Consider the following 15,468-nt stretch of genomic DNA (forward strand, 5'->3'; position numbering starts at 1 on the left):
GTAAATAAACAAATGAAAGGATACTTTTTCTTGAAAATTCAAGATTTAATAATCTCTTGGGAATACTTTCTTTTTTATTTTGTCTATCAATTACTTGCTTTTCTTCTAGAAATTATGTGACACAATTATTCATATTTTTAAGTTTGAAACTGTTACTTGGATCATACAGTGAGGAAGAAATTTAAAAATAAATCAAAGAGAAATATGACTGTTTAGTAGACAACATAGAATCTGGATATATTTGCTGCCTACTATACATTGTGACCACTTAGGTTTAATGCTATGAGCAAACTAACACACAGAAAGTATATTTATATCCCAACATACTCTGTTCTAATGATTCTTATTATTCTACCTATATTCTGCCTATATACTGCATTGCAAAGCTAATTTTCTCCTTGCTGATAGTACATTATGATATGTATATAAACATACATACAACTTCCTTACAAGAGCTACACAAGTTCAAAAGATAATTCAGCATTCCATAGAGCAACAACATAACAACATTTGAAGAAACAGATGTTTATGTAAAAACACTGCTTGCATATAAGAGGAATATTAATATACTCTATTTGATTAACTACTACACAATAGCTGCAAATAGCTTAAAAGTTAAATGGTTAAATAAATTTACCAATGCACCTTACACATTATAAGTATTCAATGAACAATTTGATGAATAAATATATCAGTCAATTAAAACATTTAGTCAACAGTTCCCTATTTTGTATTTGTCATGGAATAGGTGTTTCATCTGTAGTAAGATGTTATTTCATTCCTAAATTTGTGAGATTTTGCGATTCACAAGTTATTAACCTATTTATCAGCTCCAGGTAAACATATCTGGGTTCCAGAATGCAACCTCTTTGTAGGGAAGATGGAAATGTGTCAAAGTGTCATGAAATGTGCACTTGGGACAAGATTCAACCAAGTTTAGTAGGCATTTTATTGTGAACTATTTGTGTTATGGCATAAAAGGTAGACAAAATATATTTATGAGGTAGATAACATCTGCAAAAAATCAAATCTTTCTATTTCTATTTTATTTATTATTATGGGGAACAAATATTTTCTCACCAAAACCAACAATTTTATATTAATTTTACCATGTTTTATAGGAAAGTGTAAAGGATTCCTGCTAAAATACAAATTAAAGATTTTAATAAAAATCATAAGGGAAAATGAAGAATAAAGCAATCATACCACCTCGATACCTTATTATTAGGTAGTTATGAGCTCCATATAAGCTCCAGATAGTTCCATATGCCTATATGGAGCACATAAGTACCCAAGAATTTGGTATATCAAGCAAATAAAAAATTGAAACTGTCATTTTCCTTTGTATCACCGTCATTGTCACTGTCATCCCATTGTTTATCGATTTGTTCGAGCGGGCACCAGTAACGTCTCTCAAAGTGAGACTTATTGTTACTGTTTTTGGAATATCCAGTACGCCACAGGTAGCTTGCCAGGCTCTGCCATGCGGGCTCCATACTCTCGGTAGCTTGCTGGGCTCTCCGAGAGGGCAGAGGAATCGAACATGGGTCAGCTGCGTGAAAGGCGAATGCCCTACTGCTGTGCTGTCGCTCCAGTAAGAGACTCTCTCTAATATATATTCTGCATATGTTAATATATTACATTATTATAATTCATTGATAACATGAAGATAAATGCATTAAATTGTATACATTATGATGGCAAGGAAAATGCTATATAATAAAAACTTTATTTTCTGGGGTGTTTGTAAAATATATTTTTTCTGAATGAGTTATATTTTTGATCAACTATGAAATGATTTCTAATAACTACAGAAAAAAATCAAACCATTCTTTTTCCTAACAAAATGCATAACAAATTTTATAAATTTCATAACAAATCTTATAAATTGTAATAGCATTTTATAAGATGCTATGATATAATAGCATATTATATCAATGAACTATTGATCCCTGACTTTTTTATATTTCATATTGCCCTAACCATTGCCCAAAATCACTTCAACTAGAAATCACTTCAACTAGAAATATCAACTAGAAAATGCCATTTTCTCTCCTCTATACATTTATTTATTTATTTATTTAAATTAGTGAGTCACCGTCAGGGTACAGTTACAAATTTACCCATCTTCGCGCATGTGTTTCCCTCATACAATATTTGGGAATCCACCCCTCCACCAGTGTCCATTCTCCACCACCAATGAACCCATTATCCCTCCCACCCTCCAATCCTATATCCCACCCACCCCACCCCGCCTCTGTGGCAGGGTATTCCATTTTGTTCTCTCTCTCCATCTGGGTGTTGTGGTTCGCAATAGGGGTATTGAGTGGACATTGTATTCACTGTCTAGTCTACTTTCAGCACGCATCTCCCTCCCCGCACAGGATCTCCAACCACATTTTACTTGGTGTTCCCTTCTCTATCTGGGCTGTCTTTTCCCCAGCATGTGAGGCCAGCTTCCAAGCCATGGAGCCAAACCTCCTTGTATTATATACTACTATTCTTGGGTGTTAGTCTCCTACTCTATTATTTTATATTCCACAGATGAGTGCACTCTTTCTATATCTGTCCCTCTTTCTGTCTCATTTCACTTAGCATGATACTTTTTTTTGTGGATCATATTTTATTTATTTTAATTTTTTAAATTTTATTGAATCACCGTGAGATAGTTACAAGCTTTTATGTTTGGGTTACAATCTCACAATGACCAAACACCCATCCCTCAAGCAGTGCACATTCCCCACCACCAGTATCCAAGGTATACCTCCTCTTTCTCACCCTCCCCCTGCCTCTAAGACAGACAATATTTCCCATACTCTCTCTCTCTATTTTTGGGCATTATAGCTTGCAACACAGACACTGAGAGGTCATCATATTTGGTCCATTATCTACTTCTGGCATGCATCTCCATCCCAACTTGTTTGGGGAGCACTTTTGAAGGGGAGACACAGTTAATCTTTCTTATTCAGGGACTCTATGCTTGTGAATTTGCCTCCTGGCTAAGATTGATGTGTAACCCCCAAATCAATATTTCTGGTGCCTTTGTGGTTGTTTTTGAACACACACAAGAGCCATGAGAACTTTGAGTCAATCACCATGTGCTCTACAGTCAAGAGTCGACAAGTGGGCACCCTGCCTTTTCTCAGCCTCATCCTACAAGAAAGTGTTTGTGTGTTTGTGCCCCATCTCCTAATTCCTTGTGCTTTTTGTTGGCCATTTTGTTGTTAAAAATGACACCTCCCCACCACCCAGAGACACACATGTAACACAGTGGTGCTGTCCAGTATCTCCGAGAAGTCTATGATGTGTCTTGAAGAGAGGACGTGTGTGTTGGATAAGCCTCATTCAGGCATGAGTTACAGTAGTCCCGACTGTGAGTTCAATGTTAATGACCCACCAATATATATTATTATTTTTTTGAAAAAACTTATACAAATTTATTCTCAGTTTGGAATAAGAAAAACTTGTTGCCAAGAGAATCCCAAAGGTCACCAGACCTTTTACATTGGCAAAATGTAAGTTCATATGCTTTTTTTTTTATTGAATCACCATGTGGAAAGTTACAAAGCTTTCAGGCTTAAGTCTCAGTTACATAATGCTCAAACACCCATCCCTTCACCAGTGCATATATTCCACCACCAAGAATCACGATAAACCTCCCACTCGGCCCCCCGCCCCCCAACCCCTCACCCCGCCTGTGTAGCTGATAAATTTCACTTTACGTTCTCTTTACTTTGATCACATACAAACAAAAAAACTCACTATTATTGTTTGGAGTTCCCCCCCTTCCAGAGTCGGACCTGCTGGAAAGGAAGCATTTGATAATTTGTTTTCCATTGCTGAGAATGAAGAGATATGAGGTCGTGTGGCCACAGTAGCGGCCTCGAGGTTCTAGATTTCTGTATTTTAGTATTTTAGTGACTAAGTCCAGAGGGCTTTCTGCCAGAGGTTGCATCATTGCTAGCTAGTACCTCTCTGCTACTTTATATTCCACATATGAGTGCAATCTTTCTGTGTCTGTCTCTTTCTTTCTGACTCATTTCACTCAACATGATACTTTCCATGTTGATCCACTTCTATGCAAATTTCATGACTTCATGCTTTCTAACAGCTGCATAATATTCCATTGTGTAGATGTACCAAAGTTTTTTTAGCCAGTCATCTGTTCTGGGGCATTTGGGTTATTTTTTTCCAGATTCTGGCTATTGTAAACTGTGCTGCAAAGAACATACAGGTGCAGATGTCATTTTCACTATACTTTTTTGCTGCTCGGGGGTAAATTCCCAGGAGTGGTATTGCTGGGTCAAATGGAAGCTCGGTTTCTAATTTTTTGAGAAGCGACCATATTGTTTTCCAAAAGGGCTGAACCAATCAGCATTCCCACCAGCAGTGTAGGAGGGTTCCTTTCTCCCCACAACCAAGCCAACAGCGGTTTTGTTATTTTGGATGTGAGCTATTCTGTTGTGTGAGGTGGTATCTCATACTTGTTTTGATCTGCATCTCCCTGATGATTAGTGATGAAGCGCATTTTTTCATGTGCCTTTTAAACATTTGTATTTCCTCCTTGAGAAAGTTTCTGTTCATTTATTCACCGCACTTTTTGATGGGGTTGGATGTTTTATTTTTGCAAAGGTCAACTGTTGCCTTGTATACCCTTGAGATCAATCCCTTATCAGATGGGTATTGGGTGAATATCCTTTCCTATTCTGTAGATTGCCTTTGTATTTGGATCACTGTGTTTTCTGCTGTGCAGAAGCTTCTTAGTTTAATATAGTCCCATTTGTTTATTTCTGTTTCTACTTGATTGCTCAGGTCCATGTCATCTTTGAAGATACCTTTGGCTTCAATATCGTGGAGGGTTTTTTCGACCTTGTCTTCAATGTACCTTATGGTTTGTGTCTGATGTTGAGGTCCTTAATCCATTTTGATCTGACTTTTGTGTATGGTGTTAGATCGAGTTCTAAGCCCATTTTTCTGCATGTGGCTGTCCAGTTATGCCAGTACCATTTGTTGAAGAGGCTTTCCTTGTTTCACTTCACATTTCTTGCCCACTTCTCAAGGATCAGATGATCATATATTTTGGGTTGCATGTAGGGATATTCCACCCTGTACCATTGATCAGCGGCTCTGCCTTTGTTCCAGTACCATGCTGTTTTAATTGTTACCGCTTTTTAGTAAAGTTTGAAGTTGGGGAGGGTGATGCTTCCCATCATCTTTTTCCCAAGAATTGCTTTAGCTATTCGTGGGCGTTTATTGTTCCATATGAATTTCAGGAGTGTTTGATCAATTTGTTTTAAGAATTTCATGGGTATCCTTATAGGGATCGCATTGAATCTGTATAGTGCTTTGGGGAGTATTGCCATTTTGACAATGTTAAGTCTTCCTATCCAAGAGCAGGGAATATGTTTCCATTTTCTCGTGTCCTCTTTAATTTTGTTGAATAGCGTTTTGTGGTTTTCCTTGTAGAGATCCTTTATTTCCTTAGTTAGGCTGATTCCTAGTTACTTGATCTTCTGCGGCACAATTGTGAATGGAATTTTTTTTTTAATGTCACATTACTCTGATTCGCTATTTGCGTATAGGAAGGCCATGGATTTTTGGGTATTGATTTTATAGCCTGCAATTTTGCTGTACAAGTCTATTATTTCTAGGAGTTTCTTAGTGAACGTTTTAGGATTTTCTAGGTATAGAATCATGTCATCTGCAAATAGTGAGAGCTTGATTTCTTCCTTTCCTATCTGTATACACTTACTGTCTTTTTCTTGCCTAATTGCTATTGGAAGTACTTCCAGTACTATGTTGAACAGAAATGGTGAGAGTGAGCATCCTTGTCTTGTCCCTGATCTTAGAGGGAAGGCCCTTAGTGTTTCTCCATTGAGGATAATGCTTGCCATGGGTTTGTGGTATATGGCTTTTACTATCTTGAAGAAAGTTCCTTGTAAGCTTATTTTTGTGAGTGTTTTCATCATAAATAAGTGTTGGATCTTGTCAAATGCTTTCTCTGCATCTATTGAAATGATCACATGGTTTTTATTTTTATTTTTGTTGAAATGATGGATTATGTTGATTGATTTCCTGAATGTTAAACCATCCTTGCAACCCTGGGATAAATCCTACTTGATTGTGATGAATGATTTTTTTATGAGTGTTGGATTCTATTTGCTAGTATTTTGTTGAGAATCTTCGCATCCATGTTCATCAGGGATATTGGCCTGTAGTTTTCTTTGTTAGTGGTATCTTTATTTGCTTTTGGTATTAAGGAGATATGTGCTTCATAGAAACTGTTTGGTAGAGTCCCTGTTTCTTCAATTTCCTTGAATAACTTGAAGAGAACTGGCAACAGGTCATCTTTAAATATTTGGAAGAATTTGCTAGTGAATCCATTCTGGCCTGGGCTATTGTTTTTGGGAAGATATTTGATAACAGTTTCATTTTCCTTGATATTGATGGGTATATTCAGGTATTCCAAGTCATCTTGATTCAGTTTGGGAGATTGTAGGAATCAAGGAATTTGTCCATTTCTTTTAGGTTCTCTTGTTTCATGGCACAGAGATTTTCAAAGTAGTCTCTGACAATCTTTTGAATCTCATTGGTTTCTGTTGTGATATCCCCTTTTGATTTCTGATTCAGTTTATTAATCTTGTTTACTTTCTCAAAGAACCAGCTCTTTGTTTTATTGATCTTTTGGATTATATTTTTGGGTTTCCCTAATGTTAATTTCTGCTCTAAGTTTTATTATTTCTTTCCTTAGGTCTGGCTTGGGTTCCTTTTGCTGGTCCTTTTCTAAGATATTGATCTGTGAGGTCAAGCTCTCTATGTAGGCCCATTCCTCCCTCCTGAGGAATGCTAGCAGGGCTATAAATTTTCCTCTTAACACAGTTTTAGCCAAGTCCCATAGGTTCTGATAGCTTGTGTCTTCATTCTCATTTATTCCAATGTATTTTTTATTTCCTTGCTTTCCTTTTTGATCCACTCGTTGTTTAACAGGGAGTTGTTTAATTTCCAGGTGTTCGATTTGGTGCTCTATGTCTGTGTGTGCTTAGCTTCTATTTTCAGTGCATCGTGGTCCGAGAAGGTGGTTGATACAATTTCTATCTTGCTGATTCTATTGAGGTATGTTTTGTGACCCAGTACGTTTTCTATTTTGGAGAATGTTCCATTTGCACTGGAAAAGAATGTATATTCTTTCTTTTAGGGGTGTAAAGCCTTGTATAGATCTATAAGCCCTCTGTCTTCCATTTCTTCCTTCAGGACCATTTTTTCTTTGCTTAGTTTTGTTCTTGTCGATCTATCCAAAAGTGATAAGACGGTGTTGAAGTCTCCGACTACTATTGTGGTGCTAGTGATGTCCTCCTTAAAGTTTGTTAGGAGTTGTTTTAAATATTTAGCTGGTCTCTCATTAGGTGCGTATACATTTAAGAGTGTGATTTCTTCCTATTGTACATATCCCTTGATGAATAGAAAATGACCATCACCGTCCCTTCTAATCTTTTTCAGCCTGAAATCTATGTTGTTAGAAACTAGTATGTCCAACCCAGCTTTTTCGAGGGAGTTTTTTGCTTGTAGGATTGTTTTCCATCCTTTGACTTTGAGCCTGTGTTTGCTCTGACTGTTCAGGTGTGTTTCTTGTAGGCAGCAAATACTTGGGTTTAGTTTTCGAATCCATTTTAGCGTGATACTTTTCATGTTGATCCACCTATATGCAAAGCTCATGACTTCATCTTTTCTAACAGCTGCATAGTATTCCATTGTATAGATGTACCAAAGTTTCTTCAACCAGTCATCTGTTTTCAAGCACTTGGGTTTTTTCCAGATTCTGGCTATTGTAAACAGTGCTGCGATGAACATAAAAGTGCAGATGTCTTTTCTACTATAGTTTTTTGTTTCTCCGGGATATATTCCTAGAAGCGGTATTGGTATTGCTGGATCAAATGAAAGCTCTATATCTAATTTTTTGAGAAGTGTCCAAATTGTTTTCAAAAAGGGCTGAACCAGTCAGCATTCCCACCAGCAGTGTAGAAAGGTCCCTTTCTCCCCACATCCTCTCCAATAGCGGTTGCTTTTGTTCTTTTGGATGTGTGCCATTCTCTGTTGTGTGAGGTGGTATCTCAAAGTAGTTTTGATCTGCATCTCCCTGATGATTAGTGATGTAGAGCACTTTTTCATGTGCCTTTTGGGCATTCGTATCTGTACCTTAGAAAAGTTTCTGTTCATTTCTTTGGCCCATTTTCTGATGGGGTTGGATGTTTTCTTCTTGTAGAGTTCAACCAGTGCTTTATATACCTTGATATCAACACCTTATCGGTGGGGTACTAGGTGAATATCCTTTCCCATTCTGTAGATTGTCTTTGTATTCTGGTCACTGTATCTTTTGCGGTGCAGAAGCTTTTAGTTTAATGTAGTCCCATTTGTTTATGTCTGTTTCCATGTGGTTGGTCAGTTGTGTGTCATCTTTAAAGATACCTGTAGCTTCAATATCGTAGAGGGTTTTGCCGACCTTGTCTTCAATGTACCTTATGGATTGTGGTCTGATGTTGAGGTCTTTGATCCATTTTGATCTGATTTTTGTGCATGGTGTCAGGTCGAGTTCTAAGTCTATTCTTTTGCTTGTGGTTTTCCAGTTATGCCAGCACCATTTGTTAAAGAGGCTTTTCTTGTTCCACTTCACATTTCTTGCTCCCTTATCAAAGATTTTATGATCATACATTTGAGGTTGTGTGCAGGGATATTCCACTTTGTTCCACTAGTCTGCAGCTCTGCCTTTGTTTCAGTACCATGCTGTTTTAATTGTTACCGCTTAGTAGTAAAGTTTAAGTTTGGGGAGGGTGATGACTCCCATCATCTTTTTTCCCAATAATTGTTTTAGCTATATGTGGGAGTTTGTTGTTCCATATAAATTTCAAGATTACTTTATCCATTTCTATGAAAAATTTCATGGGTATATTTATAGGGATCGCATTGATTCTGTATAATGCTTTGGGGAGTATTGCCATTTTCACAATGTGATTCTCCGTATCCATGAGCAGGGGATATGTTTCCATTTCCTCATGTCCTCTTTTATTTCATGGAGTAGCGTTTTATAGTTTTCTTTGTAGAGGTCCTTTACTTCTTTAGTTAAGCTGATTCCAAGGTACTTGATTTTCTGGGGCACAATGGTGAATGGGATTGCTTTTTTCATGTCCCTTTCCTCTGTGTCATTGTTTGCAAATAGGAAGGCCATGGATTTTTGGGTATTGATTTTATAGCCTGCGACTTTACTGTACAAGTCTATTGTTTCTAAGAGTTTCTTAGTAGAGGTTTTAGGCTTCTCTAGATAGAGTTTCATATCATCTGTGAATAGTGAGAGTTTGATTTCTTCTTTTCCTACCTGGATGCCTTAATATCTTTTTCTTGCCTAACAGCTATTGCAAGTACTTCCAATACTATATTGAACAGCAGTGGTGAAAGTGGCCATCCTTGCCTTGTCCCTGATCTTAGAGGAAAGGCCCTTAGCTTTTACCCATTGAGGATAATACTTGCCATAGGTTTGTGGTAGATGGCTTTGACTATCTTGAGAAAAGTTCTTCCAAAACCCATTTTGGTGAGAGTATTCATAATGAACGAATGTTGGATCACATCAAATGCTTTGTCTGCATCTATTGATAAGATCGTATGGTTTTTATCTTTACTTTTGTTGATGTGATGAATTATGGTGATTGATTTCCAATTGTTAAACCATCCTTTCATCCCCAGGATGAATCCCACGTAGTCATAGTGTATGATCTTTTTGATGAGTTGTTGGATTCTATTTGCCAATATTTTGTTGAGGATCTTCGCATCGGTATTCATCAGGGATATTGGTCTATAGTTTTCTTTTTTTGTGGTGTCTTTGCTTGCTTTTTTATTCGGGAGATATGTGCCTCATAGAAACTGTTTGAGAAGGTTCCTGTTTTTTCAATTTCCTGGAAAAGCTTGAGGAGAACTGGCAACAGGTCCTCTTTAAATGTTTGGAAGAATTCGCCAGTGAATTCGTCTGGACCTGGGCTTTGTTTTGGGGGAGAATTTTGATTATAAATTTATAAATTGAGTGGCCCTACTTCATGGGACTCAGTTATGTGGATATGGACCTCAGTTAAACATTAGAACCCACCAAAACTACACCCTGAAATGCTTAGATAATTATGAAGTGACTGGGATCAAACTTGGGGCTCTGAAATTGAAAACCACATGTTCATTCCTATGCTTCTTTCTCAAATCATTCCACTTTCCTCTTATATATATATAATGTAAACAAGAAATAAAATTATAGTAATTCTTATAAACTTTATATAGTACATAATCACACAAGGAATTGTGGTTTAGTCATTTCCTGTCTTCTTTAGACATGTTTGCTTATGGCTAGACTGAGCTGATCTGTACCCATCAACCATAATGATATCAAACACCTTTATTTGGATCTTGCTTTAAGTAGATTTACTTAAATTGGTGGGTCAATGATCCTCAACTACTAGATGAATAAAATTATTGCTAACAATTCACTGATCACATGCTCTCTTCACTTCTTTACAGTACAAATATGTTTATTTGAAAGTTCAATGGATAGAAGATAAAATAAAACTTTAAACACATTTGGATGAAATAAGTTATTCTATTGCTGGGTCAAATGGGAGCTCAATTTCTAATTTTTTGAGAAGCATCCATATTGTTTTCCCAAAGGGCTGAACCAGTCAGCATTCCCACCAGCAGTGAAGGAGAGTTTCTTTCTCCCCACATCCATGCCAAAACCAGTCACTTTTTTTCTTTTGGATGTGGGCCAGTCTCTGTGGTATGAGATGGCATCTCATTGTTGTTTTGATCTGCATTTCCCTCATTAGTGATGAGGAGCATTTTTTCATATGACCTTTAGCCATTCAGATTTCTTCCTTGAGAAAGTTTCTGTTCATTTCATTGCCCCATTTTCAGATAGGGTTGGATGTTTTCTTCTTGTGGATTTCAACTAGTGCCTTGCAAATCCTTGATATCAACCCCTTATCAGATGGGTATTGGGTGAATATACTTTCCCATTCTATAGACTGTCTTTGTATTCTGGTCACTGTATCTTTTTAGGTATAGAAGCTTCTCAGTTTCAGATAGTCCCATTTGTTTATCTCTGTTTCCACTTGCCTAGTTAGTGGCGAGTCCTCTTTGAAGATCCTGTAGCTTAAATGTCCTGGAAGGTTTTGCCGACCTTGTCTTCAATGTACCTTATGGATTCTGGTCTAATATTGAGGTCTTTAATCCATTTTGATCTGAATTTTGTGCATGTTGTTAGGTATAAGTCTGAGCCCATTATTTTGCATGTAGCTATCCAGTATTGGCAGCACCATTTGTTAAAGAGGATTTCCGTGATCCACTTCACATTTCATGCTCCCTCATGAAAGATTAGATGATCATATATTTGAGGGTGTGTGTAAGGATATTTTATCCTGTTCCATTGGTCTACTGCTCTGACTTTATTCCAGTACCATGCAGTTTTAATTATTACCGCTTTGTAGTAGAGTTGAGAGTGGGCATCTTTGCCTTGTTCCTGATCTGAGAGGGAATGCCCTTAGTTTTTCCCCATTTAGAATAATGCTTTCTATAGTCTTGTGGTAGATGGCTTTGCCTATATTGAGGCAGTTTTCTTCTATGTCCATTTTGGTGAGCGTTTTCATCATAAACGAGTGCTGGATCTTGTCAAATGCTTTCTCTGCATTTATTGACATGGTCATATGGTTTTTATCATTTCTTTTGTTGATATGGTAGATTATGTTGATTGACTTCCGAATGTTGAACCACGCTTGCATCCCCGGGATGAATCCCACTTGGTCGTGGTGTATGATCTTTTTGATGAGTTGTTGGATTCTATTCGTTAATATTTCGTTGAGGATCTTTGCATCCGTGTTCATCAGAGATATCGGCCTGCAGTTTTTTTTTTTGTGGTGTCTCTGTTTGCTTTTGGTATTAGGGTGATATGTGTTTGGGAATATATCCTGGAGATGCAAAAGTAGAGTAAATATGACATCTGCACCTATATGTTTCTTGCAGCACAGCTGAGTGCCCGAGAACAGAGGATTGGTTAAAGAAACTTTGGTACATCTAAACTATGGAATACTATGCAGATATTAGAAAAGATGAAGTCATGAAATTTTCATATATGTGGATCAACATGGAGAATGTCATGTTAAGTGAAATGAGTCAGAAAGAGAAGGACAGATTTAGAAAGATTACACTCATTTGTGGAATATAAAGTAACAGGATGGGAGACTAACACCCAAGAATAGTAGAGATAAGTACCAGGAGGACTACTTCACAGCTTGGAAGCTGACCTCACATGTTAGGTGAAAAAGCAGCTCTAATGGAGAAAGGATCACCAAGCAAAGGGTGCTAGATGGGCCCTCTAGGGATGGGAGATACAGGCTGAAATAGACTATAGACTAAACATGATGCCTACTTAATGCCTCTGTAGAAAACACAGCACCCCAAAAGAGAGTGAGAAAAAATGGCAATGCCCTGCCACAGAGGCAAGGTGGGATGAAGGGGACAGGGTGGGGTTGGTGGGAGGGCTGCTGGAACTATTGCTGGTGGAAAATGGGCACTGGAGGAGGGATGGGTACTCGCTCATTGTATAACTGAAACATTGGAAGTCTGTAACTTTGTCTCATAGTTATTCACTAATAAAATTTTTTTAAGTTATTCTAAATATATGTCTATTTTTCTTTCCAATCTTTCTATATGATATATTTACAAATACAAATTATTGTTTGAAATCATTGCCAATGTTGTTGCATTCATCTTGTGTGTGGGTAAAATAAAACAATTTAGTTATTTATTTTTCAAAAGGGCTAGAGTGATAGCACAGTGGGTAAGGCATTTGCCTTGCATACAGCCGACCTGGGTTTTATTCCTCCATCCCTCTCAGAGAGCCTGGGAATCTACCAAGAGTGTCCCACTCACACTGCAGAGCCTGACAAGCTCCCCATGGTGTATTCAATATGCCAAAAACAGCAACAAGTCTCACAATGGGGACATTACTGGTGCCCGCTCAAGCAAATCAATGAGCAATGGAATGACAGTGATACAGTGATACAGTGATTTTTCAAAAATATTTATTTAAGGGTTTTCCACTGTAACGGAACCTTGTGTTTAGACAGGTAGTGTGTGAAGAGTCGGGCCAGTGTATTGATAAGAACTGGCAGAAAATTCTTCAGGTGTTCGGGTTTGACCTTGTCAGGACCAGGTTCTGTTCTCATCTTTACCAGCAAAATTGCGTGTAGGATTTCAGTAGGGAGAATATTGGGAACGACATATCCATCCTGCGGAATTTGGTATGTGGGTATGTAGACATGGCTGTCAAAGAGATCCGAGTAGAAGTTGTGAATAATTTTCTTCATTACCTTTCTCGAGGATGTGATAGATCCATCGGGACGTCTGAGGGCAGTCATCTTGGTCTTGTAGTTGACGAAGGACAGGCGAGTATTGCAAATACTTTTCCCGGCTTCTGCTACACTGGCCAACACTGCTGCTCTTCTCTCTTTGAGGTCTTCCTTTATTGCTTCTCTGCACAGCTTTGTGTGCTCGGATGTTAGCTTGTGGTTGCCTGAGGCTCTCACCAAACCACATTGACAAATGAGCTCAAGAGTTTCTGAAGACAGGCATCTGTTTGTGGCTTTCTCACTCGGCATTCTTTGCACAGACATGGATGTGCTGAACCATTCAATCGTATTCTTCGTTGATGTTGTTAAGGACGGCAACTTCCCACATTGTTGCAATAGTGCCAAAGAGCTCCCAGTTGGTGGTCATTCTGGGAGTTGTCTTCTTAGACTTAAATTTTGCAGACTTTTCTCCCCGCTCTGTGAAGTAGAATTTCGCACGAAGGAGACAGTGGTCAGATCCCGTTTGGAATTTTGGGACAACAGCGACATCGGTCAGGCAAAACCTTCAATTGAATATGATGTGGTCAATTTCATTGTGGAACTGTCCACTGGGAGACTCCCATGTCCAGAGTTTAGATTCGGCCTTCTGGAACTGTGAGTTACCATGGATGGTCTTGGTCGACATGATAAATTCAGATAGTCTCTCACCCTGATCGTTCCATTCTAGGCCATGTGTCCCAATGTGGAGTTCTTCAGGCGACCTTCTCGGACCTATCTTGGCATTAAAATCACCAACAATGATCTTGTAGAGGGTGTGGTCTTCTTTATAGAACTTCTCCAGTTCCATGTAGAACCTCTCAATTTCTTCTTCATTGTAGTTGGAAGTTGGTGCGTAGACGATGAAGATAGAAACTGCAGGCAGTGAGCCACATCTATTCAAGCGCAATCGTCCAATTCGGGTTGTTAGGCATTCGAATGAATCAATGCTCATGGCCAAGTTCGTGTTGACAAGGACACCAAACACCAACACCGCCTCTGTTGTCGCATGTTCCCAGGAACAATTCTTCTCCAGTGTCAAAAATGGCGTGATATTATTGATGTCTCCTCGTTTCGATCAGACCAATGATGTCGTATTTGATCTTCTGCACTTGCACCATCAGGTCCTCGATGGATGCTTCTGATGCCAGTGACCATGCATTGAAACCAGTAGGACCATTCTGTGGTACAAGAAGGGAGACATCCATGACTCAGCAACTATCGCCCAATCTGCCTGTTGTCTGTCGTCTACAAGTTGTTCACTCGTGTCATCCTGAATAGAATAGGCAGAAGATTAAACGAAGGACAACCATGTGAGCAAGTGGAGTTCTGAAGGGGACTCAGCACGATAGACCATATCTACACAGTGACCAAACTCACCGAAGTTTCTTGAGAGTTCAAGATGCCGCTCTGTCTAACATTCATCGAATTAAAGAAGGCCTTTGATTCTGTTGAGACTGAGGCGGTCATCAAAGCCTTGGTCAAACAGGGCGTTCAAACTCAGTATATCAAAATCCTCCACAAGCTGTATTGTGGATTCACCACCAGGATCTCACCATTCTACAAGGAAGTGATCATTGATGTAAAGAGACGGGTGCGGCAAGGTGATACCATTTCACTGAAACTCTTCAGTGCTGCCCTTGAGAACATCATGCAACAACTGGAATGGGAAGGAATGGGAGTGAAGATAGAGGGTCGGCAATTGCACCACCTCCGCTTCGCTGATGACATCGTTCTCATAACACTAAACATTAGCCAAGTGGCACAAATGCTGGTCGACTTCGACCACGAGTGTGGAAAGGTCGGATTGCAGCTGAATCTCAACAAGACAATGTTCATAAAAAACGAACTGGTCCCTGAAGTTCCATTTGCTCTCAATGGAATGAACATCTCTGAATGCAGCAGCTATGTGTACCTGGGTCGAGAAATCAACATGAGGAATGACTTGGTGCCAGACCTGCACAGGAGGAAGAGAGCAGCGTGGAATGCCTTCAAGAGCGTTGAAGAGTGGTTAAGAAAATGAAGAACCTCGGACTCCGGGTGCATCTTTTTGATTCCA

At 38.7% G+C, this 15,468-nt stretch overlaps 1 pseudogene; it reads right to left on the reverse strand.

Annotated features, from left to right (window-relative positions):
- The window catches only part of LOC129403480 (craniofacial development protein 2-like), a 53,322-nt pseudogene extending 38,556 nt beyond the window's left edge, over positions 1-14,766 (reverse strand).
- Between the last annotated feature and the right edge of the window lie 702 nt (positions 14,767-15,468).

Source organism: Sorex araneus, chromosome 3, assembly GCF_027595985.1.
Source record: "Sorex araneus isolate mSorAra2 chromosome 3, mSorAra2.pri, whole genome shotgun sequence".
Lineage (NCBI taxonomy): Eukaryota > Metazoa > Chordata > Mammalia > Eulipotyphla > Soricidae > Sorex > Sorex araneus.